Below are 26,387 nucleotides of genomic sequence, written 5' to 3'. Positions count from 1 at the left end.
GGGCAGACGTCCAGCGCCACAGGGCATTTCGCTCCAGACTCCTTGGCACCTCGGCCAAGATAGCGTCTGGCAGGCGGGGGATCGCAGCGCCGCCCGCCCTGTCTGCGAAGGGCCAGCTCAGCCCTCAGGAATCCCCCGCTCCTCCCCTGGAGATGGGAGAGCAGAGCGGGGGAAGGGAGGCCAGAGGTGGGGGGCAAGGGGGCTGACTGAACCCACGGCCCTTCCAAGGAAACCACCCCGAGCTGAAGGGGCGGCTGAGGTCGGGCTGAGACTCCGTTGCCCTTTGAGGCCATGGCCAGAGCCAGGTGTCACTCCCCATTCCTGACCGGGGGTCCTAGCAACCTGCAGTGAGGGCCCCCTCTTGCGACCCCGTTCCGGGGCGAGCTCTGACAGGAAGCGGCGCCGATCCTGGCCTAGCGTTCCCGGGCGGCAGGTTCGGTCCCTGCCTCGCCAGCCTACTTCTGGAGGACATGGCACCCCACGGGCCCCTCTGTAACCTATGGGTGCCTCCGTGCACCTAAGGGTCCGACATTAACCTTAACTCTGCCCCCTCCCAAGCACTCCTCCCCTCGGGGGGGGCGGGCCGGGGGAAACCCCCATGGGGTGCATCTGCCCCCTGGTCTTTGGCTGGGTGAGGGCAGCTTCAGAGGGGGCTGGTATTTGTGCCGCGCTGGGAGGGCCCCTGGTTTAGTCAGGGTCTGCACGCAGCGCAAACCGGGCCCTGCGGCGGGTCAGTGAGCAGGATGGAGAACGAACCGCCAGGCTCCAGGGCCACGTCGTCCCTCCCACCCCAGGCCCTGCTGGACGTGGCGTAGCCGTGACACACACCCCCAGCCTGGCAGCACCCCGCCCTAGCTGCCTACAGCGCCTCCTGCTGGGAGAGGCTGGGGACGGAGAGGGAGGAGCTGCCCTTCCTGCAGGGCCCCTGAGCGGTCCCACTCGCTGCTGTGGTGGCCAGGGCCTGGCGCAGGAGACCCCACGGGAAGAAAGCCAGGGGCCTCTTTCTGCCCCCATGCTGTGGGGCAGGAACAGCTGGCTGGTGCCCCGCCAGCTGGAGGCACTGTGTATTTCTCAGACCACCTGGGCCATGGGGCCACCAGGTCACCCCCGAGGCAGGGAGGGAGCCAGGCCTGCTGCAGGGTTCGTTTCAGATGTCCCAGAGGGAGGGCAAGTTTGGTGGGGGTGGGAAGCCATGAAAAGCCTCTGCCTCCGCCGGCTCGGGCGCTGGGCTGGTGGGTGATCGCAGGATTGCTCAGGCCTGGCTTTCCTGCCCCAGCCCCCCGGGAAGTCACCCTCCCCACAGGACTGGCCCAGCCCCCCTGCCTGCCCACCAGAGGCCCAGCTTCCAGACCACTCGGCCCGTCTCCCCCAGAGCTTAGAGAGGGGCCAGACCCAGAACTGTGTTTCTGAGGCCCTATTAGCCCAGGCAGTGGGCCCACGGCACTGCCCTGAGACATGTGACCCTGCAGCCGCGGGGACCAAATTGTTTTTCCACTCTCCAATTTGTGCTGCCAGGCTGATTTGCCCATGTGACTCTGTGAGCCCGAACCTGGCATTATATTCCCCTCGGGCCAATGAGGAAGGGGCCCGCTTGCATGGAGCCCACCCCTCACTCACAAGGACTTGACTTGTGTTCTTTCTTGCCCGATCGTTCCCGTGCATGTAAAATCCAAGTCACTCCAATATGTTTTCCGTGCGGCCACTTTCAATCTGCCGCCACCTTTCCACACGGCACCAGCGTTCGCTGCTTCTTAACGCCGCGGGGGGCAGAGAGGATGCTCAGAAGATCTTTATGTCAGAAGGGAAGGGTGAGGACGGCTGAGGCCTGGCACGCCAGAGGAAAACGTTCACAACATTCTGAAAAAAAAAAAAGTTCTTTTTTGTGTGTCCGTGTGAATATTGTGCGGCCGTTGACAAGCAGGAGTTGTGCTGAGCCGGCAGAGCTCCCTGACCTCCTGTATATCACAAGGCAAAGAATCCAGCCTGACCATGGCCTGAGCCCAGTGATTTGTGTCTGGCTGCCACGTATCTTCCAGAGAGGCAGCCAGGCTGGATTTGAAGACCTCCGGAGATAGCGAGTGCACCCGTTCTCCTGGTGGTTTGTTCCTATGGTTCGCCAGCCCCCCTATGGGGGCCACGGTGATGCCAGTCCCAGCTGGACCCTGGCTGCACCTGGCATCAGAGTTCCGGGCCAGCTGGCCTGTGTCGCAGGGCACATATGCAGGCAGAGCATGGCAGAGCCGAGACGGGGAAGTTTAGAGGGACTCCGAGATGCAGTGTTATTAAAAATTGATATTTCAATGAGCTAATTCCTCTCTCTCCGGCTTTTAATTGATTGTCTAAAAAGCATTAGCTCCCCCCTTTTTTTATTTGCGGGGAACATTCTTTTTTTTTATGGCCAAACAAATCAGCGCAGCATGCAGAGATACCCACACAGCACTTTCAGCAGCCAGAAACAACCGGGCAAGCTGCAGCCCACCAGGGCAAGGTCGTGGGCTGGCAGAGCCGGGAGGGTCAGCACAAGGTCGGATTCTTTCTGGCCGGCTGGCCCGGCAGGGCGTCTGAGATCGGGGACTCGGTGCTCCATGCTGACTTCCGAAGGGACCCGCCTGGCTTTGACAGTGCGAGAAAGGCTGGTGGGATGCAAAAGGGTCCAGTCCTGCTAGGTGCTGAGTGCTGAGGCCTGGGCATTGCAGGCGAAAAGCAGCCTGAACATAGCCCTTTCAAGGTCGTCGTGCAGCTCTGCTGCGGTAACAGCAGTGTCACCTAGTAGTTGGAGGACTCTGGGCCAGTCACATTTGTGCCGGAGTTTTCCCATCTGTGAAATGGGTACAAAGCTGCCGGCCTCCTCGCAAAGTGCTGTACACTCTCCAGACGAGCCGTGCTCTATAGTCACCTGGGGCCGTGACAAAGCCACTGAGCTGTAGTGGGGGGCAGTTAGATCAGGGCAAGCAATGGGGTGTCCCAGGACTTCATGACCCCCTGTTGGAGGCTCTTTCGCTCGCCTCTGTGCCAGGCAACAGTGGCCTGAGATGGAGAGAGCAGCCAGTTTGGAAATGGGCGAGATGCGCCCCACAGGAGGGGCTGGAAACCAAGAAATGGCCTGTCGAGGCCCTGCAGGCACACAGCTCGGGCCACCCCCCATGGCCAGTCACCAGCTTTTCTCCATCATCTTCCCCCGGGGCAGGCTGGGAGAGGAGGGCCCGGCCTGTTTTCAGGGGTGGGCGCCGAGGTCCGTCTTCATGGCCACACGGGGGCAAACCTCCTTGGGTTCACCGCCCCGAGCAGCCCTCCCTCTGCGGGCCTGGGGCCGGGCGCTCAGAGGAGCATCTGCTCAGACCACCCCCCCCAGGCCAAAGTGAAGCCAGAGCCCCTCGTAGTGGGTTAACGTACAGCCCCCCCCACCCAGTTGGGGGCTGGGGCTCTCCCTGCCCCGGCCCCACACAGGAAGGCCAGAGTCCTCTCCTCCCGAGGCACGATGGGAGCTGGACTGATGGCGCGGACGCAGGGCCTGGCTGTGTTCCCCCCCCCAGGAGGAGCCGGATTCTCCTGCCCCCCAGAGGCACGGCCTGGAGACCTCCCTGGCCTCGGGAGGCAGAGCCCGGGGGCCTGGCCTGGCGGCTGGGCTGCAGCACACGCAGGGTTAAGGAGAGGAATGCGAGGCAGGGCTCTGGGCCCCACTGTCAGGCTGCCCAGGGAAAGAGCCAGGGGCTGCTTCTTTTCTCTCCGCCGCCTCATCCATCTCTATTAAAGTGACAGGGGGAACCGGGCTCCTGCGGGGGCTGACACGGCACCTCCCAGGCGGGCGAGAGGGAGCCCAGGCAGCCTGCTGCACTCTGCGTAACCCCCACTCAGCCCCCGGGCGTCTCCGCCCTCCCTTCCCCTGCCTCGCGGAGGGACCGGCAGCAGGGGAGGCCGGGCCGCGCGGCTCCCAGGTGCCAGCAGGGCGGCTGAGCCTGTGCCCGAGGCCTGGGCTGGGCCGGGCTGGACTCAGGGAGTTGGACAACCAAGCGCTCTACAGCCGCGCTGGACAACCCGCGGGCCGCCCGCCGCGTTTACCTGGTCCCACAGCTCCCATTTGCCGCGCACGGGAGCCAATGGGAGCTGCAGGCAGCAGTACCTGCGGGCACAAGGCAACCGATGCGTCTGGCGGCCCCGGACGGCTTTTCCTAATGAGCCGCATGCGGCCTGTGGGCCGGAGGTTGTCACCACGGCTCTCCGGTGAGGGGCTGTCCCGCTTCACCCCGCCCGCATGCCAGGCTGGGGCCTGATCCTGGGTCCTGCCTGGACGGGTGCCCAGCTGGGAACTGATCCTCAGTGCTGGTTGTACACCCGGCTAGGGACCGATCCTGGGCCCCGGTTACTCTCCTAGTCCCCAGGGGCCCTTCCAGTCCTACAGTTCTATGACTACCTGGCTGTCCCTCCATTTCCCACTGACCTTGCCCAGCCCAGAGAAGCCGGAAACGGCAGGAGCAGGAGGCTGTTGCGGGAGAGGCTGAGTAACCGGGGTGTCCTGCAGAGCAGCGGAGGGGTGGCCCCCGGTGCCGGCTGACGGGCCAGGGGCCGGGGGCAACTGAGGGCTGAGCACTCGCCGGGTGTGGCGGCGTGGGGAGACTGGGACAGCCGAGCGCCAGACCCAGGGAGCCAGGAGCCAGCGTGTGGAGGAGCCCTGAGCGAAATGGAAACTGAGGCAGACGTGTGCATAGCCTGGCTCAACTAGCAGGGGCACCCCGGGGCCAGCATAGCCTCTGGCAGGCTGGCCCTGCGCGGCGGGCGGGAGGGTGGCCAGGGACGGGGCGTTCCAGTCAGCGCCTGGCGTATCCTGAGGGCGCCGGTGAGGCCTTTCGGAGCGGAGGGGCGAGGAGAGGCCTGGCTAGTCCCATCAGTGGCAAGGAGGCCAAAGGGGCAGCTGGCAGTCGCCAAGGGAGCCCAGCCGAGGAACAGGGTGCCGGGGGTGCTGCTGTCACAGACCCAGGGCGGGGCGTCGGCATTGCTCCCTGCTCAGAGGTACCAGAACCAGCCTGCCGGCAGGGGAGGCAGCTGCCACTGCAGGGCATGGGGAGGCGTGAGGGGGTGGCAGCTCGGGGCGGGGGGCTGCCCATGGTGCTGGCGGAGCTGTGCCAGCAGCGGGATGCTGCGTTCCAAGGGCTACAGGTGCCTGACTCTGCGTGAGGGGGAGGGGTGGGTTTGGGACCAGGGGCGGCCGGGGCGGGTGGGGAACCCGTCTCCGAGGGGGGTTACAGTGCCGGACGTTCCCCGGCGCGGGCGCAGAACGGAGGCGCCGGCTCTCCCACGCCCGGCTGCCCGGGGGATGAGTCAGAGGGACGCGGCCGCACTCTTGAGTCATTTCAGCCCCCAGGGCCAAGTTCAGTCCCGGTGGAAGAAGGCAGCGCAGCCGGAAACGTTCCTGCAGGTGGAGGGTTGTGCCTGGAATTTGGCCCCACCGCGGCAGGTTGTTATTTGTGCCACAGCTGGGACTCTGACAAGCCAGGCCCTGTGCAAACCGAGCGGGAGGGAGGGCCCTGTCGCAAGGGCTCCACTCCTCCGGAGGGGGGGGCTTGGCGGGAGAGGTGATTTGTCAAACGTCCGGGCCCCGCTGGGTGCAAACCCCAGCTCTCCTGAGTCCCGGCCCAGCGCGGCACTCGCTCCCCCGCCACCGGCAGCCCGCCGAGCTGCCCTTTAAGGCAAAACTAAAAGCACTTGACTTCAGGGGTTAGATTAACAGGAGGCCTTTTATTTCCCCATGTGACGTGGGGTTTCTGCGTGTGCCGCAGCGGTTCCCCTAGTAACATCAAACCATCAGTCCGTCGCTAACACAAAGACAAGTCTCTGGCGGATTATAGATTTGAAGGAGACACTCCCCCCTGCTGCTACATTACGTACCACTGGCCAGACCCGCTGATGCAAATCGGTGGAACTCTACAGAAGCCGAGGGAATGGGGGGAATAGATTTGCGCCAACTGTCCATTGTTTAGGCAAACAAAATAGGCAGCAGGTTTAAAACAAACAAAAGGAAGGTTTTTTTTATGTACACCTGTGGAACTCCTTGCCAGGGGATGTTGTGAAGAACAGGATTCAAAAAAGAGCTAGATAAATTCATGGAGGTTAGGTCCTTCGATGGCTGTTAGCCAGGATGGGCAGGAATCGGGCCCCTAGCTTCTGTTTGTCAGAGGCTGGGAATGGGCGACAGGGGAGGGATCACGTGAGGTTTCCCTGTTCTGTCACTCCCTCTGGGGCATCTGGCGTTGGCCACTGTCGGCAGACAGGACACTGGGCTAGATGGACCTTTGGTTGGACCTAGTCTGGCCGCTCTTATGTTCCTATGAAACAGGCTGAGAGTGTGAAACACAAATGCATCATCCCTCCCCCCCCGTCTGCCCCCCCCCCCCCCGCCATTGCCTTCTCTCTCCTCCCCCAACAAACTAATTTCACATGTTTCATCTCTGGAGTATTTCTACATCCCCAGGAACGCCAGCGACGTTATTCACTATGGCTGCATCTAGACTGGCATGATTTTCCGGAAATGCTTTTAATGGAAAAGTTTTCCGTTAAAAGCATTTTCAGAACAGAGCGTCTAGATTGGCACGGATAATTTTCCGCAAAAGCACTTTTTGTGGAAAAGCGTCCGTGCCAATCTAGACGCGCTTTTCCACAAAAAAGCCCCAATCGCCATTTTCGCCATCGGGGCTTTTTTTGCGGAAAACAAATCTGAGCTGTCTAAGGGACTTTTGCCCGAACGGGAGCAGCATAGTATTTCCGCAAGAAGCACTGATTTCTGACAGGAGGAAGTCAGTGCTTTTGCAGAAATTCAAGCGGCCAGTGTAGACAGCTGGCAAGTTTTTCCAGAAAAGCAGCTGATTTTCCGGAAAAACTGGCCAGTCTGGACACAGCCTATGTGTGCAGGAGAGACCACGTGTCATGAAACAGAGGCCCCTGCAAGCTGAGTTCCAACCTGGCTGTGGGGTTGATGGTTGTAGCTGCAATATGACCACTTACTAAACCAGCGACCGCATGCTCAGCTGGTGGAAATCAGCAGAGTCCCACAGGCCAATGGGATTATGTGGCTCTCTGGGCCACAGTCGGTCAAGTCAGTGTGGACAAAGTCCCAGTGAGAGGAAGGACATTCCAGCATTTTCAGAGCTAGTCTAGGACTATGGAAACCCAGAGGCTTGGCTCTGCCACAGATTTCCTGTGCGACCTTGGGTATGCCACTTAATCTGTATCTCCATGCCCCCCGGATCTGTCAAATGACAATCGCACTGGGCTACATTGGAGGAAGGAGAGGTTAGATCTATTACATAGCAGCAGCAGGCACAGATAATGGGTGGCCTGAAAGGGATAGACACGGCAGTTTCCCTACAGGAGCAGACTTCCATCTCATGAGCTTCCCTGTGTGACAGGGCTAATGCAGGTATAAACCTACCTGGCCCTGCAAGCTAGGAAGCACTTTTCACCCTAGGCATGACAGCTGCTTGAGCTGGTGAATCAATCCACAGACGCTCTTCTAACTCCTGCCGATCTCTCCTCGGGGTCCGAGGAGTGAGCTAAATTGACGCTCGTCTCCTTCTGCAATCCCCTTCTTCCAGGGCCCAGTTTAACCAAAGGCTGTGGAACTATTTGCAATCTGCCTTCTCGTTTAATACTATGGGATGGGCTGAAGAGGAGTCATTGGAAGTGCCTGACACTTACTATAATCACTGCGCACAGTGGTCCCTGTATGCTGAGCACTTGCGCGGACTCCCAGGGGAGATTCAAATGCTGCTCCGCTGATTAGCAGAGCACCCACATGTTTGTACGGGTGGTGCACACGCCTCGGTGCATGTAACAAAATGTACGCCCCACATGGATGCACAAGCGTAGCGGGAACATTGATTATAAATATCTTTCCTGTCTGACATGAGGAGCTCAAAATGTTTAACACCAGCTGCCTAAGCCGCACCGCACTGCTCTTACAGATGGGGAAACTGAGGCATGGAGCACCGAAAGGGCCTCAAGGAAAGTCACTCAGTGAAACAGTTCTGATTCAGGGGCGAGGAGGGAAGTCACCTCACAAGGGGAGGGGTGGGATGGAGAGAACAGACACGTGGGAGGCTACGGCGCTAGGGCAGGACTCAGGAGTTTCACTGAAAACTCATCAGAGCGGCCAGACTGAGTCAGACCAAAGGTCCATGGAGCCCAGGGTCCCGCCTGCCGACAGCGGATGATGCAGACCAGCCGACAGCGATTCCAGGCCCAGGGGCAGGTCAGCCAATGGGACCCCAGGCACGTACAAGAGGTGCCCGCGTGGATGTGTCCCCCCACATCTGGGTGGTGCCGCACCTGTGGGCAGGGGTCTGCTGAGCTGCTGGCCACAAACTTCTAGCATGGCCAGGACTTCCGCATGCCCCCTCGGAGGCTGCCGACTGTCTAACGGCGCAACCCCCAACTCCTTCCTTGTCTGCCCCTTCCCTGCGGCCCTGCCCCCGGCCCACCCCTACCCTGCTCACTCCATCCCCTCTCCTTCTGCCTCTCTTGCTCACTCTCCTCCACCCTGGCTCACTTGCATGAGGCTGGGGCAGGAGTTTGGGAGTGGGGGAGGGTACCGTGTGCGGGCTCTGGGTGGGAGGTTGGGTGCAGGAGGGGGTGCAGGGTTCAGGCACTGGGGAGGAGTTTGGTTGCAGGATGCAGGCTTGGGGGGAGGGAGTTTTGGTGCAGTAGCAGGTGTAGGGTGCAGGCTCTGGGTGGGAGTTTGGGTGCAGGCTTGGTGGGGAGTTTGGGTGCAACAGGGGGCACAGGGTGTGGGCTCTGGGGGGGAGTCTGGGTGCAGGTTTGGGGGGAGTTTGGATGCGGGGGGGGCAGGGCACAGGCTCGGGGGGGAGTCTGGGTGCAGGTTCGGGGGGAGTTTGGATGCAGGAGGGGGTGCAGGGCACAGGCTCTGGGGGGGAGTCTGGGTGCAGGGTGAGGGCTGTGGGGGGGACTCTGGGTTGGGGTAGGTGAGGGGGGTCAGTGCTTACCTCAGGTGTTTCCTTAAAGTGACCCGCACACCCCTGGGGCAGTGGCTTGTAGGTGGTGGCAGATGAGGAATCCCCTGCAGTCCCCATTGGCCACAGTTCCCAGCCAATAGGAGATGCAGAGTTGGTGCTTGGGGTGGGGACTGCGCGCAGAGACCCTTCACCCCCAGGAGCCCCAAGGATGTGCCATGCTGCCAGCTGCCTGCCTACCTACCTTAGCCGCATTGTGCTGCCAGCAGCCGCAGGGACGGGGGCGGGGGGGCGGCTCTTTTTGGAACCCTGTTAAAGTCCTAGTCTTCACAACATCCTCTGGCGAGGAGTTCCGCAGGTGGACTGCGCTGTGAGAAATACTTCCTTTTGTTTGTTGTAAACGTGTTGCCTGTTAATTGCATTGTGTGCCCCCTAGTTCTGGTGTGCACCGCACCCCCAGCATGGGGGCTATTAGCAGGGGTGTGTGTGTGCCCAGAGAGGGAGGGTGGTGACCCCAGGTGGGTGCCAGCCTGATCTCCAGGGGGCTCTCTGGGAATCATAATCAATGATCCGCATTCCCTTCCTGCCCCTGGGGGGGACTCGCTTAACCGCTCGGTGCCTCAGTTTCCCCTCTGGAGCAGGGGGACCAGGACTCCTGCTTTCTGGGAGAGCAGTGAGGCCAGGGACTGTCTAGTGGCCAGTGCCCGCAGCCCGGGGCCTGTGATCTCCAGCCTAACGTGCCCCGCGGAGGCAGCTCCCCAGGCGGGGGGAGCAGGAAGGGGAGGGCCCAGGGTGGAGCCGGGAAGTGGCTGCCCCTCTCCTCGGAGGAATACGGCGGCGGAGGGGCCGGGCCGGGCTGGGTCGCGCCCCGGACCCGGCGGAGCCAGCAGGGAAGCCGCGGCCGGAGCGCTCGGCGCACAGCGGGGCCAGGGAGCCGGGCCGGGCAGGTAAGAGCCGCCGGGCTGGGGGCGCCTGAATCGGGGCACCCGGGGACACCCCGCCCCCCGGGCACCCACCTGGGGTCACCCCGCCCCCCGGGCACCCACCTGGGGTCACCCCGCCCCCCGGGCACCCACCCGGGGTCACCCCGCCCCCCGGGCACCCACCTGGGGTCACCCCGCCCCCCCGGCACCCACCTGGGGTCACCCCCCCGGGCACCCACCTGGGGTCACCCCGCCCCCCGGGCACCCACCCCGGGGTCACCCCGCCCCCCCGGCACCCACCTGGGGTCACCCCGCCCCCCGGGCACTCACCCGGGGTCACCCCCCCCGGCACCCACCCCGGGGTCACCCCGCCCCCCCGGCACCCACCTGGGGTCACCCCGCCCCCCGGGCACCCACCCCGGGGTCACCCCCCCCGGGCACCCACCTGGGGTCACCCCGCCCCCCCCGGGCACCCACCGGGGGTCACCCCGCCCCCCCCCCGGGCACCCACCTGGGGTCACCCCCCCGGCACCCACCTGGGGTCACCCCGCCCCCCCTAGGCAGCCACCTGGGGTCACCCCCCCCCCGGGCACCCACTGGGGGTCACCCGGCCCCCCGGGCACCCACCTGGGGTCACCCCGCCCCCCGGGCACCCACCTGGGGTCACCCCGCCCCCCGGGCACCCACCCGGGGTCACCCCGCCCCCCGGGCACCCACCCGGGGTCACCCCGCCCCCCCCCGGGCACCCACCTGGGGTCACCCCGCCCCCCGGGCACCCACCCGGGGTCACCCCGCCCCCCCGGGCACCCACCCCGGGGTCACCCCCCCCCCGGGCACCCACCTGGGGTCACCCCGCCCCCCCGGGCACCCACCCCGGGGTCACCCCCCCCGGGCACCCACCTGGGGTCACCCCGCCCCCCCCGGGCACCCACCGGGGGTCACCCCGCCCCCCCCCCGGGCACCCACCTGGGGTCACCCCCCCGGCACCCACCTGGGGTCACCCCGCCCCCCCCCGGCACCCACCTGGGGTCTCCCCCCCCGGCACCCACCGGGGGTCACCCCGCCCCCCGGGCACCCACCTGGGGTCACCCCCCCGGGCACCCACCTGGGGTCACCCCGCCCCCCCTAGGCAGCCACCTGGGGTCACCCCCCCCCCGGGCACCCACTGGGGGTCACCCGGCCCCCCGGGCACCCACCTGGGGTCACCCCGCCCCCCGGGCACCCACCTGGGGTCACCCTCCCCCCCGGGCATCCACCTTGGGTCACCACCCTCCCTCTCTGGGCACCCACCTGGGGTCACCCCGGCCCCCGGGCATCCACCTGCGGTCACCTCGCCCCCCCAGGCACCCGCCTGGGCTAACCTCGCCCCTCCCTCATACCACCCATGTGTAGGGAACCTGGGCCATGATACATGGTCACTGCCCCTACCCCTGCTATAGAGGGCCTGGGTCAGGACACCTCTCTGGGGTTAGCACCACGCTTGCCCTGCTATGGGACAAATGGCTCAGGGCACCCGCCTGAGATAGCCACAGCCCCGGCTCTGGGGGACCCAGCTCTGGGTACTCCTCTGGAGCAGTGTCCTGCCCCCCTTTCAGCAACCGGATTCTCTTGTGCACCCCGTGTGTCGCCTCCCTGCTTGCCGACAGCGTCCGACGCAGCCCCCCGGAAGTGTCCCAGCGCCGGGCTACGAGCAGGTGCTGACTTTCTCCTGCTTGCCCGAGACACCTCTTGGCACAGAGCTGTGGTACTCACCCGTCCGTCCGCCCATGTGTAGCACGGACAGGCACTGTCAAACGGGAGCCTGCCCTGACCTAGAACACGGGAACAGCCAGCCTGGGATGGGCCAACGTCCCCTCTGGCCCAGGGCCTCCGACAGCCGCTGCTGCCAGGGGGTTCCAAACTCCCTGGCGCTTCTGATGTAGCCTGTTGTGAAGCCTGGAGGAGTTGATGTGCCGCCCTCTGCGGTCACCACGACCCTGCCCCGGCTGTAGCCAGGGGACCGGGGACAGGGTGTTCTTTTCCATCTCAGCCACAGGGTAGAGAGGGGCTGGTATTAGAGGAGCCCAGAGCTGGATGGGCCCGGCTGAGAAAGGGTCGGGCTCCTGAACTGCCCTTGTGATGGCCCCAGACCTGAGGCTCTCTCCTCCATAGGGGTCTACTTGCTCTAAAGCACCCCAGGAAAAAGACCTGCCTCTGGGGAGTTCTGGCCTTCACCCCTGGCCAAGGGTTCCCCAGCTTGGAGCAGCCCGTCCAGCCCAGCTGTGGGTGAAGCAGATGGGCCTGTGCTTGTGTGACCCGTCGGTGCCCGTGTGACCCTCTCTGCCCCGTGTTTCCTACTTCCCTTGGCCTCATTCACGCCTGTTTCGGGTGCTGACTCAGCCTTGTGCCAGGCCCGCTCTTGTGCTGGGAGCCTGCATCTCCGCCCCTCGCCTGGTCAAAGCTCAGCTCCCGGCAGCCAGCCAGGGAGGGACAGGGCAGGGCAGGGCAGGAGCAGTAATTCTCTGCCTCTCCAGAGCAGCAGCCATGCGAGGATCTCAAAGCCCTCTGGACTCGGGAGGTTGAAGACTCCCAGCACATCTGGGTGGCATTATCCCCCTTGTGCAGGGAAACCGAGGCACAGAGTGGTTCCCGGTTTACCCAAGTGTTTGAGGCAGAGAGGGCCGGACATTAGGGTTGCCAGACACACTTGACATGACGTTCCAATCTACTTGCATCGTATTTAGAACATACTGGACAGTTCTATTTCCTCAGTTTGTTTCCTGACCAGAAAGCTGGACTGTCCCGTTCAAAACTGGACACCTGGCAACCCCACAGGGCATAACCAGCTGCCAGATTTGGCCTGCACTTTGCCCTGAGGCAGGGACACCCCCCACCACCCTCCCTTCAGCAGGTCCCTTATCCTGCCTTCCTGCCGCAGGAGCCAGCTCCATTCCCGGGGCAGCCTGCGTAGCCACTGCCTGGGTGGGTGGGTGGGACTCTAACCCACCACCCTGTTCTCCCCAGGCAAATGCCCTGTCCCAGTCCAGAACCCAGCCTATCTCCAGCAGATGCTTTATCCTGCCTTCCTAATACGGGAGCCAGCTCCATCCCTGGGCAGCCTGTGTTGGCTGTCTGGCCTCTCCCAGGGGGGGTGGGACTTGAACCCACCACGCTGTGTGCCCCTGGCAAATGCCCAAATGCCTTGTCCACTCCACAGCCAATCCCACCCTTTATCCTGTGTTGGCTGGCTGGTCATTCCCAGGCTGGGGGGGAGGGGGGGGACTTGGGCTGCTGCGGAGCAGGGGGGGAGACTGGAGCTCACTGCCCTGTGCTCCCCCAGGCGAATGCCCTGTCCACCATCCCACCTCCAGAGGGTCCCTTATCCTGCCTTCCTAATACGGGAGCCAGCTCCATCTCTGGGGCAGCTGGGGGTGGCTGCCCAGCCGCTGCGTGCGTGCTGGAGGCGGGTGGGATGGAGCCCACCACTCTGTGCTGCAGAGGCTGCCCTGTGCCCGCTGGAGATTCCGGGGACGAAGGCGGGTTCGTGGGCTGATGCGCAGCCCGGGACCCAGGGAAGTCGGCATTGCGGCTGTGAGCTGGGCCCCACCTGGGGGGGTCGCCTCTGGCCAGCTTGAGAGATTGGCCCCCCCCATGCACATGTAATTCCTGTATTCCCCTCCCCCTTGTGTTTCACACCCTAAGCTCCCATCCCCGCTGGAGGTCCCTGGTGGGCCCCTGGACCAGCTGAGCAGACAGCAGGGTGGGTGGCTTTTACTTTCCTGGGGCAGGAGAAAGGCTGATAAGATCCCTGTGCTGGGGGTGGGGGCCCCTCAGCAGAGACAGCCGGAGCCCTGCCCAGGCCTTTGCAAAGGTCTCTGATAAGATAAGATCATCCTGCTGCTGCCTCTTTTGTCTCCTGGGGTTATTTGTTAACCTGCAGAATTCCTTGGCAATAGCGTGGGGGTAGAAAGCCCCCAGGGAGAGGCGGGTCTCTGGGGTCAGACAGGCGTCGGGCAGGTCCAGCCTGGTAGCAGGGCGCTGACCAGTCTGGTGGCCCGGCCTGGAGTTCCAGCACCTGGAGTTCCTTTTGGTTCGCGGCCCGCCTTGCTCAGTGCAGAACTTTCCGCAGACCCGCCACGCGTGAGGACAAAATGGATGGTGGGGGGGGGGCATCTAGGAGGGAGGGAGGGTGCAGGAGCGGGCGGGGAGTGGAGCGCCAGCACAGGCTCCTGGCTGCAGGAGTGGGGCAAGCCGTGGGGCCGTGGGCCACGTGCAGGATGGTCGCGGCCCACGGACCACACTTTGAGAACCAGTGCTCTGGCGAGAGCGCTTGACATCCTGCGGCAGTGTGGGCCGACCCATCCCCGCAGGGCAGGGGTTCCAGGTGGAGGCCTGGAAGAGACTAACCCTGTGGGACATAGATGTTAGAGACCGGAGTGGCCGGTCCAGTTCTCCAGGTCTGGATTATTCTCTGTGGACCAGACTCTGGAATTCCAGCAGGCAGAATGTTCTCTCGGAAATTCGTGAGCTCCTCGCCGAGCCGTTTCTGGAGAGCCTGGGTAGCTTCCTCCCCACTGAATCCAGCCGGGGCTTTCAGTGGGCGCTTGTGAGTTCATCCTCTGAGCCCGACTCATCCGCTGGGGCGTCACAACCGGTCTGAGAAGTTGACTCTGGAGTCCTACAACCAGATCGTCCCACGAGACCTTCTGTACATCACAGGCCACCAACACCCCCCATCAAACCCAGCAGCCAGCAAACTAGCCAGCCTCTGGCCCAGCCAGCCAGACTTGTCTTGTGCTTTGGAGACCCTCCTGCCTAATAGTTACAGCCAGCCCCCCCCCAGCCCCTCTTGCTCCATGAACACGCTGTAGGGGGAAATACCCTCTGCCATGGGCGCTCTGGGGCTGACGCACCTCTTGGAGCCAGTGGGTTAGAGCCTTCGTGAGGCAGCACCAACCCGCCCTCCCCCAGCTCAGGCCCTGCTCCAGCTTCCTGCATGGAGAGCTGAGGCCACGGCAGAGCTTGTGGGGCGGCTTCCCTGGTTCCCCTCCCTGCAGAGCAGCGGCCGGGTGCCGAGGCCTTGGGAAGGAAGGGTGGCAAGCGAGTGACTTCAGACAGGCGGCTTCCTTCTGCCTCCCAGCACCCCTGCTGTCCCGAGGGCCTGGGCTTGTGTGGGAAGCTATTGCCCTCCTGTTCCTGGGGTGTGAGCGTTCTGGGTTTCTGAGCTGCGCTCGTTGCTGGGGGCTGCCAGAGGAGACGCTGGCGGCCCCGGTGCACAGCCTAGCTGCTGGATAATGCCGGGGCCCTAGGGCAGAGGTGAGGAATCTTTTTTGGGTCAGGGGCCACTGACCCACAGACGCATCAGTTGGGGGAGAAGGAGAAAGATGCTCCTCACGTTCCGCTCCACTCCAGAGCCTGGGGGGGAGGGGGGGAGGGAGGCTAGTGGATTTTGTGTGCTCCAGCCCTGGGGATGCGTGGCAGGGTTCGTGTGCAGCTGCCATGTGTCCTATTTGTGTGTAGCTACCATGCATCCGTGTGCATGCATCCTGGGAAAATCCCTGCTGTTTTAGGACTGCCGAGAATGGCTCAAAGACGTGCAAATGTGGCACCAGTGGCATGGGGGCTGTGGGAAGTTCCGCCACTTCATACCTTCCTGGGGCAGAGGATTGGCAAGCTTCCATATTTGAGCACAATTAGAGCCATTTTACAGTGTTGGGCGTCTAGAGTTTTCTATGTGAGTGGCTTCCCTAGTGGCTAGAGCTCTGGATCTGTGCTCGGGGGGCGGGGAGAGAACCTATGTTCTATTTTTGTCTCTGCCACTGGCCTGCTGGGTTATCTTGGCCAAGTCACACTAGAGCTCTGTGCCTCAGTTTCCCAACATGTAAAAGGGGATTGATGCTGCCCTCTAGAAAAGCTTGATACGAATACCCAGTGTCATTTTGCATTACAGGTCATCCTCGCTATAAGTCCAAGATACATTCTAAAAAACTTGACTTACAGCGAAACAACTGAAAGCGGGGAATTTTTTTCCCGTGGCTGATTTCCATTTGCGCAATTGTTGGGTGTTTTTTTGGCGTGACTTAAGAGCGGGGAGTGGGAGGACTTACAGCGCATCAGTTCCTACAAGTGTCAACGATTGTAGTGCGGAACGGGGTGACTTATAGTGGGGAAGCCCTGTATAGATATTGTGCTGAACCCATTGACTGGAACCATGGGCCAGATGGGGGCCAGCCATGAAAACAGGTTGTTACCTACCATGGCTTTGAACTTATCATGACACCGAACCACACATACCACTGGCTGGTGATGTTCCTTTTTCCATCCATTCGTGGATTTTTTCCCACCCATGTGCGGAATAATTGATGTGCACCAAGGCACGTGTGAATGTGCACTACCAGTAGTAACACAAAAGCTAGCCGTGGGCGCTCTGCTAATAATCTGGGCAGCCTTTGAATCTCCCAGGAACGGCTGCCCAAGTGCACAGCTCACAGGAAGCTCTGGGGCCGGCCATATGCTCTTTTCCCAGGTACACAACCAGGGTCTAGGTCTTTCCATCTTTGGTCCAGGGCGGCAATGGGATTCGCTTGCCTCGCACTCTGGCACGGAGGCGCGCACCACTACACCACTGCACCTCTCGCACGTAACACGTTTGGCTTCTGAGCAATTCTGATGTTTTTTATTCTAGCATTGAATTGCATGAATTATTTAACTCACAGCTCTGTGACTTACTGCGGGCGGCTCCAGCGGGGCTGGCGCAGTGGGGTGCTGCGGGCGGGAGACGCCAGTTGCCTTTAGGAAGAACGTGAGACGCTTGCTGCTGCCTTATGGCTACGGCCGTAGGCAGGCGGGCGGCAGGTCAGGGAGCCCAGCGTTGGGCACAGAGTGCAGTCCGGGAGAGACAGGCAGGCGAGGGAGTGTCTTTACCTGGACGGACTCCAGCTGGGAGCTACAGGGCAGGCCCAGCAGGAACTGGCCCAAGGAAAGTTGTTATCTCCTGCACCTCATCTCTCTAATAGCCGGGATCATCCTGGCTACAGCAACACTGCGTATAGTCCATAAGAGAGACTGTGTGGGGGGGCTAGTGCAGGCGTGGGTCAGGACCAGCTGCCAGGCGCTGCTCACACACAGGGGCTAGGGCCTAGGAGTGCCAGGCCTGGGTCAGGCTGCCAGGCGCTGCTCACACACAGGGGCTAGGGCCTAGGAGTGCCAGGCCTGGGTCCGGCTGCCAGGCGCTGCTCACACACAGGGGCTAGGGCCTAGGAGTGCCAGGCCTGGGTCAGGCTGCCAGGCGCTGCTCACACACAGGGGCTAGGGCCTAGGAGTGCCAGGCCTGGGTCTGGCTGCCAGGCGCTGCTCACACACAGGGGCTAGGGCCTAGGAGTGCCAGGCCTAGGTCAGGCTGCCAGGCGCTGCTCACACACAGGGGCTAGGGCCTAGGAGTGCCAGGCCTGGGTCCGGCTGCCAGGCGCTGCTCACACACAGGGGCTAGGGCCTAGGAGTGCCAGGCCTGGGTCAGGCTGCCAGGCGCTGCTCACACACAGGGGCTAGGGCCTAGGAGTGCCAGGCCTGGGTCAGGCTGCCAGGCGCTGCTCACACACAGGGGCTAGGGCCTAGGAGTGCCAGGCCTGGGTCAGGCTGCCAGGCGCTGCTCACACACAGGGGCTAGGGCCTAGGAGTGCCAGGCCTGGGTCAGGCTGCCAGGCGCTGCTCACACACAGGGGCTAGGGCCTAGGAGTGCCAGGCCTGGGTCAGGCTGCCAGGCGCTGCTCACACACAGGGGCTAGGGCCTAGGAGTGCCAGGCCTGGGTCAGGCTGCCAGGCGCTGCTCACACACAGGGGCTAGGGCCTAGGAGTGCCAGGCCTGGGTCAGGCTGCCAGGCGCTGCTCACACACAGGGGCTAGGGCCTAGGAGTGCCAGGCCTGGGTCAGGCTGTCAGGCGCTGCTCACACACAGGGGCTAGGGCCTAGGAGTGCCAGGCCTGGGTCAGGCTGCCAGGCGCTGCTCACACACAGGGGCTAAGGCCTAGGAGTGCCAGGCCTGGGTCAGGCTGCCAGGCGCTGCTCACACACAGGGGCTAGGGCCTAGGAGTGCCAGGCCTGGGTCAGGCTGCCAGGCGCTGCTCACACACAGGGGCTAAGTCCTAGGAGTGCCAGGCCTGGGTCAGGCTGCCAGGCGCTGCTCTCACACAGGCTGCATAGAGGCTCCATGGACTGGTGTGTTGTTGTAGGGACAGAGTTATTGTGTTCAGTGGGTTGCTGCAGTTTGCCTGTGTCAGAAAATAGTCATTAGAGCCTTTGGCCTGGGGATATAAAGCAGCTAGGGCGTTACAAGGGGGTAAAGAAAAAGGGAAATGGCTCCTACACTTCCCTGCCCCTGAAAAAACAAAACAAACAAAAGCCACCCGCCCACCCATGCCTTTTACGTGTTCAATGCCACAGAAAGGCAGGTAAAACACGGTGTTCCACAAGGTAGCACAGCCTCTCTGGCCATAACAGGATTGGGCTAACGAGGACTCATCCCTCCTCCATCTCAAACTGCTCCTCTTGCCAAAGAGTGTACAGGTTCTGGTCAGATAGGTGGACTTCTCAGGGCCTTCTCAGCGGTTCTGCAGATTTCCGTTTGAGATATTTCTAGACCCCAGAGTTTAGATCAGGATCTCAGCACTCCTGAAGTCTGACAGTTTTAGACCCAGTGTGGGATTGGGTAGCTGCTTGCTTCCTGTCTGAAATGGTTTCCTTTGTTTGATTGAGGAACAGCAGGGCAAAGAGAGAACAAAAGTAAAGTCTCCCTCGGAAAGACACTGGGAACCTCCCCAGGCTTCAGCAGCAACTCTGAGAGCGATGTGTCTTATTTGGGAGGATAACATCCGTCCCCCTTCTGGCTAAGTGGAAATCAGGTAGCACAAGAGTAGACAAATTATTTAAAAAGGAATTACAGAGGTTTGGGATGAGTAATTTTGGGCTGGGCCTTGTGCTGTCCAGGCCAGTTGGCCCATCCCTATGATCGCTGGAGAACATGATGAGGTCGATGTGCAGAGATGCAGGGAGGGATGGACGGACAGGAGGAAGGTGTGCAGAGATGGAGCTAGGGATGGACGGACAGGAGGAAGGTGCGCAGAGATGGAGCTAGGGACAGACGGACAGGAGGAAGGTGTGCAGAGATGGAGGTAGGGACAGACGGACAGGAGGAAGATGCGCAGAGATGGAGGTAGGGACAGACGGACAGGAGGAAGGTGTGCAGAGATGGAGGTAGGGACAGACGGACAGGAGGAAGGTGTGCAGAGTTGTGGGGAGGGAGGAACGGACGGACAGGAGGAAGATGCGCAGAGATGGAGGTAGGGACAGACGGACAGGAGGAAGGTGTGCAGAGATGGAGGTAGGGACAGATGGACAGGAGGAAGGTGTGCAGAGATGGAGTTGGGACAGACGGACAGGAGGAAGATGCGCAGAGATGGAGGTAGGGACAGACGGACAGGAGGAAGGTGTGCAGAGATGGAGGTAGGGACAGACGGACAGGAGGAAGGTGTGCAGAGTTGTGGGGAGGGAGGAACGGACGGACAGGAGGAAGATGCGCAGAGATGGAGGTAGGGACAGACGGACAGGAGGAAGGTGTGTAGAGATGGAGGTAGGGACAGATGGACAGGAGGAAGGTGTGCAGAGATGGAGTTGGGACAGACGGACAGGAGGAAGATGCGCAGAGATGGAGCTAGGGACAGACGGACAGGAGGAAGGTGTGCAGAGATGGAGGTAGGGACAGACGGACAGGAGGAAGGTGTGCAGAGTTGTGGGGAGGGAGGAACGGACGGACAGGAGGAAGATGCGCAGAGATGGAGGTAGGGACAGACGGACAGGAGGAAGGTGTGCAGAGATGGAGCTAGGGATGGACGGACAGGAGGAAGATGTGCAGAGATGGAGGTAGGGACAGACGGACAGGAGGAAGGTGTGCAGAGATGGAGGTAGGGACAGACGGACAGGAGGAAGGTGTGCAGAGTTGTGGGGAGGGAGGAACGGACGGACAGGAGGAAGATGCGCAGAGATGGAGGTAGGGACAGACGGACAGGAGGAATATGCGCAGAGATGGAGGTAGGGACAGACGGACAGGAGGAAGATGCGCAGAGATGGAGGTAGGGACAGACGGACAGGAGGAAGGTGTGCAGAGATGGAGGTAGGGACAGATGGATAGGAGGAAGGTGCGCAGAGATGGAGGTAGGGACAGACGGACAGGAGGAAGGTGTGCAGAGATGGAGCTAGGGATGGACGGACAGGAGGAAGGTGCGCAGAGATGGAGCTAGGGATGGACGGACAGGAGGAAGGTGTGCAGAGATGGAGCTAGGGATGGACGGACAGGAGGAAGGTGCGCAGAGATGGAGCTAGGGATGGACGGACAGGAGGAAGGTGTGCAGAGATGGAGCTAGGGACGAACGGACAGGAGGAAGGTGTGCAGAGATGGAGCTAGGGACAGACGGACAGGAGGAAGATGTGCAGAGATGGAGGTAGGGACGGACGGACAGGAGGAAGATGCGCAGAGATGGAGGTAGGGACAGACGGACAGGAGGAAGATGCGCAGAGATGGAGCTAGGGATGGACGGACAGGAGGAAGGTGTGCAGAGATGGAGGTAGGGACGGACGGACAGGAGGAAGATGCGCAGAGATGGAGCTAGGGACAGACGGACAGGAGGAAGGTGTGCAGAGATGGAGGTAGGGACGGACGGACAGGAGGAAGGTGTGCAGAGATGGAGCTAGGGACAGACGGACAGGAGGAAGATGCGCAGAGATGGAGCTAGGGACAGACGGACAGGAGGAAGGTGTGCAGAGATGGAGCTAGGGACAGACGGACAGGAGGAAGGTGTGCAGAGATGGAGGTAGGGACAGACGGACAGGAGGAAGGTGCGCAGAGATGGAGCGAGGGACAGACGGACAGGAGGAAGATGCGCAGAGATGGAGCTAGGGACAGACGGACAGGAGGAAGATGCGCAGAGATGGAGCTAGGGACGAACGGACAGGAGGAAGGTGCGCAGAGATGGAGCTAGGGACAGACGGACAGGAGGAAGGTGTGCAGAGATGGAGCTAGGGATGGACAGACAGGAGGAAGATGCGCAGAGATGGAGCTAGGGATGGACGGACAGGAGGAAGATGCGCAGAGATGGAGGTAGGGACGGACGGACAGGAGGAAGGTGCGCAGAGATGGAGCGAGGGACAGACGGACAGGAGGAAGATGCGCAGAGATGGAGCGAGGGACAGACGGACAGGAGGAAGATGCGCAGAGATGGAGGTAGGGACGGACGGACAGGAGGAAGATGCGCAGAGATGGAGCGAGGGACAGACGGACAGGAGGAAGATGCGCAGAGATGGAGGTAGGGACGGACGGACAGGAGGAAGATGCGCAGAGATGGAGGTAGGGATGGACAGACAGGAGGAAGATGTGCAGAGATGGAGCTAGGGATGGACGGACAGGAGGAAGATGCGCAGAGATGGAGCTAGGGATGGACGGACAGGAGGAAGATGCGCAGAGATGGAGCGAGGGACAGACGGACAGGAGGAAGATGCGCAGAGATGGAGCGAGGGACAGACGGACAGGAGGAAGGTGTGCAGAGATGGAGGTAGGGACAGACGGACAGGAGGAAGATGTGCAGAGATGGAGCTAGGGATGGACGGACAGGAGGAAGATGTGCAGAGATGGAGCTAGGGATGGACGGACAGGAGGAAGATGTGCAGAGATGGAGCTAGGGATGGACGGACAGGAGGAAGATGCGCAGAGATGGAGCGAGGGATGGACGGACAGGAGGAAGGTGCGCAGAGATGGAGCTAGGGATGGATGGACAGGAGGAAGATGCGCAGAGATGGAGCGAGGGACAGACGGACAGGAGGAAGATGCGCAGAGATGGAGCTAGGGATGGATGGACAGGAGGAAGATGCGCAGAGATGGAGCGAGGGACAGACGGACAGGAGGAAGATGCGCAGAGATGGAGCTAGGGATGGACGGACAGGAGGAAGATGCGCAGAGATGGAGCTAGGGATGGATGGACAGGAGGAAGATGCGCAGAGATGGAGCGAGGGACAGACGGACAGGAGGAAGATGCGCAGAGATGGAGCTAGGGATGGATGGACAGGAGGAAGATGCGCAGAGATGGAGCGAGGGACGGACGGACAGGAGGAAGATGCGCAGAGATGGAGCTAGGGATGGACGGACAGGAGGAAGATGCGCAGAGATGGAGCTAGGGATGGATGGACAGGAGGAAGATGCGCAGAGATGGAGCGAGGGACAGACGGACAGGAGGAAGGTGCGCAGAGATGGAGCTAGGGATGGATGGACAGGAGGAAGATGCGCAGAGATGGAGCGAGGGACAGACGGACAGGAGGAAGATGCGCAGAGATGGAGCTAGGGATGGACGGACAGGAGGAAGATGCGCAGAGATGGAGCGAGGGACAGACGGACAGGAGGAAGATGCGCAGAGATGGAGCTAGGGATGGATGGACAGGAGGAAGATGCGCAGAGATGGAGCAAGGGACAGACGGACAGGAGGAAGATGCGCAGAGATGGAGCTAGGGATGGATGGACAGGAGGAAGATGCGCAGAGATGGATCGAGGGACAGACGGACAGGAGGAAGATGCGCAGAGATGGAGCGAGGGACAGACGGACAGGAGGAAGATGCGCAGAGATGGAGCGAGGGACAGACGGACAGGAGGAAGATGCGCAGAGATGGAGCGAGGGACAGACGGACAGGAGGAAGATGCGCAGAGATGGAGCGAGGGACAGACGGACAGGAGGAAGATGCGCAGAGATGGAGCGAGGGACAGACGGACAGGAGGAAGATGCGCAGAGATGGAGCGAGGGACGGACGGACAGGAGGAAGGTGCGCAGAGATGGAGCTAGGGATGGACGGACAGGAGGAAGATGCGCAGAGATGGAGCGAGGGACAGACGGACAGGAGGAAGGTGTGCAGAGATGGAGGTAGGGACAGACGGACAGGAGGAAGATGCGCAGAGATGGAGCTAGGGACGAACGGACAGGAGGAAGATGCGCAGAGATGGAGCGAGGGACAGACGGACAGGAGGAAGGTGTGCAGAGATGGAGGTAGGGACGAACGGACAGGAGGAAGGTGCGCAGAGATGGAGCTAGGGATGGACGGACAGGAGGAAGATGCGCAGAGATGGAGCTAGGGATGGACGGACAGGAGGAAGATGCGCAGAGATGGAGCTAGGGATGGACGGACAGGAGGAAGATGCGCAGAGATGGAGCTAGGGACGAACGGACAGGAGGAAGATGCGCAGAGATGGAGCTAGGGATGGACGGACAGGAGGAAGATGCGCAGAGATGGAGCTAGGGATGGACGGACAGGAGGAAGGTGCGCAGAGATGGAGCTAGGGATGGACGGACAGGAGGAAGGTGCGCAGAGATGGAGGTAGGGATGGACGGACAGGAGGAAGGTGTGCAGAGATGGAGCTAGGGACGGACGGACAGGAGGAAGATGCGCAGAGATGGAGCTAGGGACGAACGGACAGGAGGAAGATGCGCAGAGATGGAGCGAGGGACGGACGGACAGGAGGAAGGTGTGCAGAGATGGAGCGAGGGACGGACGGACAGGAGGAAGGTGTGCAGAGATGGAGGTAGGGACGAACGGACAGGAGGAAGGTGTGCAGAGATGGAGCGAGGGACAGACGGACAGGAGGAAGGTGTGCAGAGATGGAGCGAGGGACAGACGGACAGGAGGAAGATGCGCAGAGATGGAGCGAGGGATGGACGGACAGGAGGAAGATGCGCAGAGATGGAGGTAGGGACGGACGGACAGGAGGAAGATGCGCAGAGATGGAGCGAGGGACAGACGGACAGGAGGAAGGTGCGCAGAGTTGGGGGGAGGGACAGACGGACAGGAGGAAGATGCGCAGAGATGGAGCGAGGGACAGACGGACAGGAGTAAGGTGTGCAGAGATGGAGGTAGGGACGGACGGACAGGAGGAAGATGCGCAGAGATGGAGCGAGGGACAGACGGACAGGAGGAAGGTGTGCAGAGATGGAGGTAGGGACGGACGGACAGGAGGAAGATGCGCAGAGATGGAGCGAGGGACAGACGTACAGGAGGAAGGTGCGCAGAGATGGAGGTAGGGACGAACGGACAGGAGGAAGGTGCGCAGAGATGGAGGTAGGGACGAACGGACAGGAGGAAGGTGCGCAGAGATGGAGCGAGGGACAGACGGACAGGAGGAAGATGCGCAGAGATGGAGCGAGGGACAGACGGACAGGAGGAAGATGCGCAGAGATGGAGGTAGGGACGAACGGACAGGAGGAAGATGCGCAGAGATGGAGCTAGGGACAGACGGACAGGAGGAAGATGCGCAGAGATGGAGCGAGGGACAGACGGACAGGAGTAAGGTGTGCAGAGTTGGGGGAGGGAGGAACGGACGGACAGATGTACAAGGTAGAAATCTGCAGAAGTGTGCTTGTACTCTTTGCATATCCACCCTTGTTGTGTGAATGTGCCGAGCAGGCCGTCCCATCTGTTCCTCATTAGGAACTCGAGGTCTCGGAGAGATTAATTAATGCGGCCCTGCTGTCGGATCTGGCAGAAGGAATCTCATGGCCCAGGCGCTGGCGTCCCCATCCCGGTTGCAGGAGCTTCCCCCCCTCCGCCCCACCTCGCTGGGCTGCCAGGCGCCTTGGTGTGAAAACCCTTTTTCTAGCTCTCCTGCTTCATGCCTGAGGCCAAGAGCTCCTCCCTCTGCTGTTCTCCAGCTCCTGGCACCAGGATTTGCAGCCTTGCTCTGGTAACCCAATTCGCATTCGCCTACGCAGTTTTGGTGCCAGGAAAGCCACCCAGTTGCTGGCATGAATAACCCCGCCACCCGGGAGCTAGCCAGACCACGCTGGCGCCGGCAATGCACCCCAGGGCTAGTAACGTGAGACTGCTCTGCGCCGTTACTCCGCCCTGACCCTGGGAATGCACAGAGCGGCGTGGGGCAGGCCTGCCTGTCAGGCTCGGCTTCCCAGGGTCCCCAGCGGGAAGGAGCAGGGTGTGTCCGTGACGCCGGGAGATCTCTGCGCAGCAAACGTCCACGTCCGTCTTCCCTCCCCCACGATAGAGATCGGAATCCAAACAACCCCCCCCCAGGGCTGTGGGACGATCATTTAGCCCCTGCTGGTGCGAGTCAGCCGAGTGCCGGGGGGCCCTGGGTGTGCACGAGATCCCCAAGGGCTGTGTGCCCTTAGCCACCCTGGCACCAGCGTGGCAGCACTGGATTGAAGCGAGTCCCTCTCGGGGGGAGATCGGTTGCGGCGCCAGTAACTGTTCTGTGCCATCTGTCCATGTGTTGGTATCTCCTGGCCATGGGATTCTGGCATCGCCTGCAGGAGGAACCCCTGCTTGCTCCTGGGGTTGGTAATCCAGTGCTGGCGCTAGCCTCACTGGGCTTGTGCCTGTAACTCTGTCTCAGGGCAGCGTACCCTGTGTCGGTAACTCCATTAGCCTTCTGGATGGAACAGGAATGGGCGTTCCTATTGCTGGCTCCTTCTGGCCGTGAAATGCCCCATGATGCTTTTCCTAAAAGTCGAGGAGGGGGAGAGGGGAGTTAGCTCTTGTGCCCTGGCCGTATTCCAGACGGTGTAACTCAGTTGTGCTTTCCTAAGTCATCCCCCAGCACTTCCATTGTCTGCACTTCCTCTCCTTAAGTGTGGCGTGCAGCCGTTGGGTGTGCTCACACCACCCTGTCAGCCAGGTGAGTGAATCTGACTACGCCCCCCTTGTCTCCTGACATGACTCAAATATTGTTGTGCCTAGAGGGGTAGATGGCTCCTGCTCTCCTGCAGCGCCGTGACTTGGGATCAGGTACGTTTGGGTTGGTATCTCAGAAATGCTGTCACTCGGTTTAATCCCCAAATGTTCCACATCCCCCTCTGGCTGGGAATTATTTGACAGACGTAAAGATCCATGCCCCAAGCTTCTGGAGCCTGACTGGTGCTAAAGGAAGGAAGCGCGCTGTTTGGCTTGCCTACGTGCACAGCGCTTAGGTGCCTGTCGCTTTAGGTGTTCATCAGGCAGCGTTTTCCGTCTTGGGGCCCTGGCAGACTGAGAGGCATACCTAGGGTTACCAGGTGGCTACCAGCCCGGCAGTTCGCAGCTACGTACTGATACTCCTAATAATAATAAAACTTACCTAATTAGAAAATAACGGACATTTAATATGTCTGGTATTTTCTCAATTTGTTTCCCAGACAACCCTCAAATACCGGACCGTCCGGTTCAAAACTGGACACCTGGCAACCCTAGGCGTACTGTGGTCCTGGCCATGCTAGGAGGCAGCACAGTGTTGCAGGCCTGACAAGGGGATTGCGGTGTTGTGTCGGGCAGTATAGACGGGCCTTTTGTGTACGCTGCCTGACAGCTCATGTGTGCCACCCTTGAGGGGGCTGCATTTCAACGCGAGGAGATTTGACTGGCATGCGAAACTAAACCGAGGTCAGTCAGCGAGGAGCAAGCTGTACGCTGTTTGGGGGTTGCCTGTCTCAGGAACATCACCTGGCTCCCAGAG

General features: G+C 61.4%; 1 protein-coding gene across 2 annotated transcripts in view; it reads left to right on the top strand.

Moving 5' to 3' along the window:
• The first annotated feature begins 9,755 nt into the window (after positions 1 to 9,755).
• DOK4 (docking protein 4) overlaps positions 9,756 to 26,387 on the top strand; it is a 48,939-nt gene continuing 32,307 nt past the window's right edge. For both annotated transcript variants that reach the window (XM_075940423.1, XM_075940422.1), the window contains exon 1: positions 9,756 to 9,907. The gene's annotated coding sequence lies outside the window, so the exon portion shown is untranslated. The remainder of the gene's footprint in view (positions 9,908 to 26,387) is intronic.

This window comes from Pelodiscus sinensis, chromosome 12 (assembly GCF_049634645.1).
Source record: "Pelodiscus sinensis isolate JC-2024 chromosome 12, ASM4963464v1, whole genome shotgun sequence".
Lineage (NCBI taxonomy): Eukaryota > Metazoa > Chordata > Testudines > Trionychidae > Pelodiscus > Pelodiscus sinensis.
Note: the sequence above shows the minus strand (reverse complement) of the source record. Positions and strands in the feature narration are given on the sequence as shown.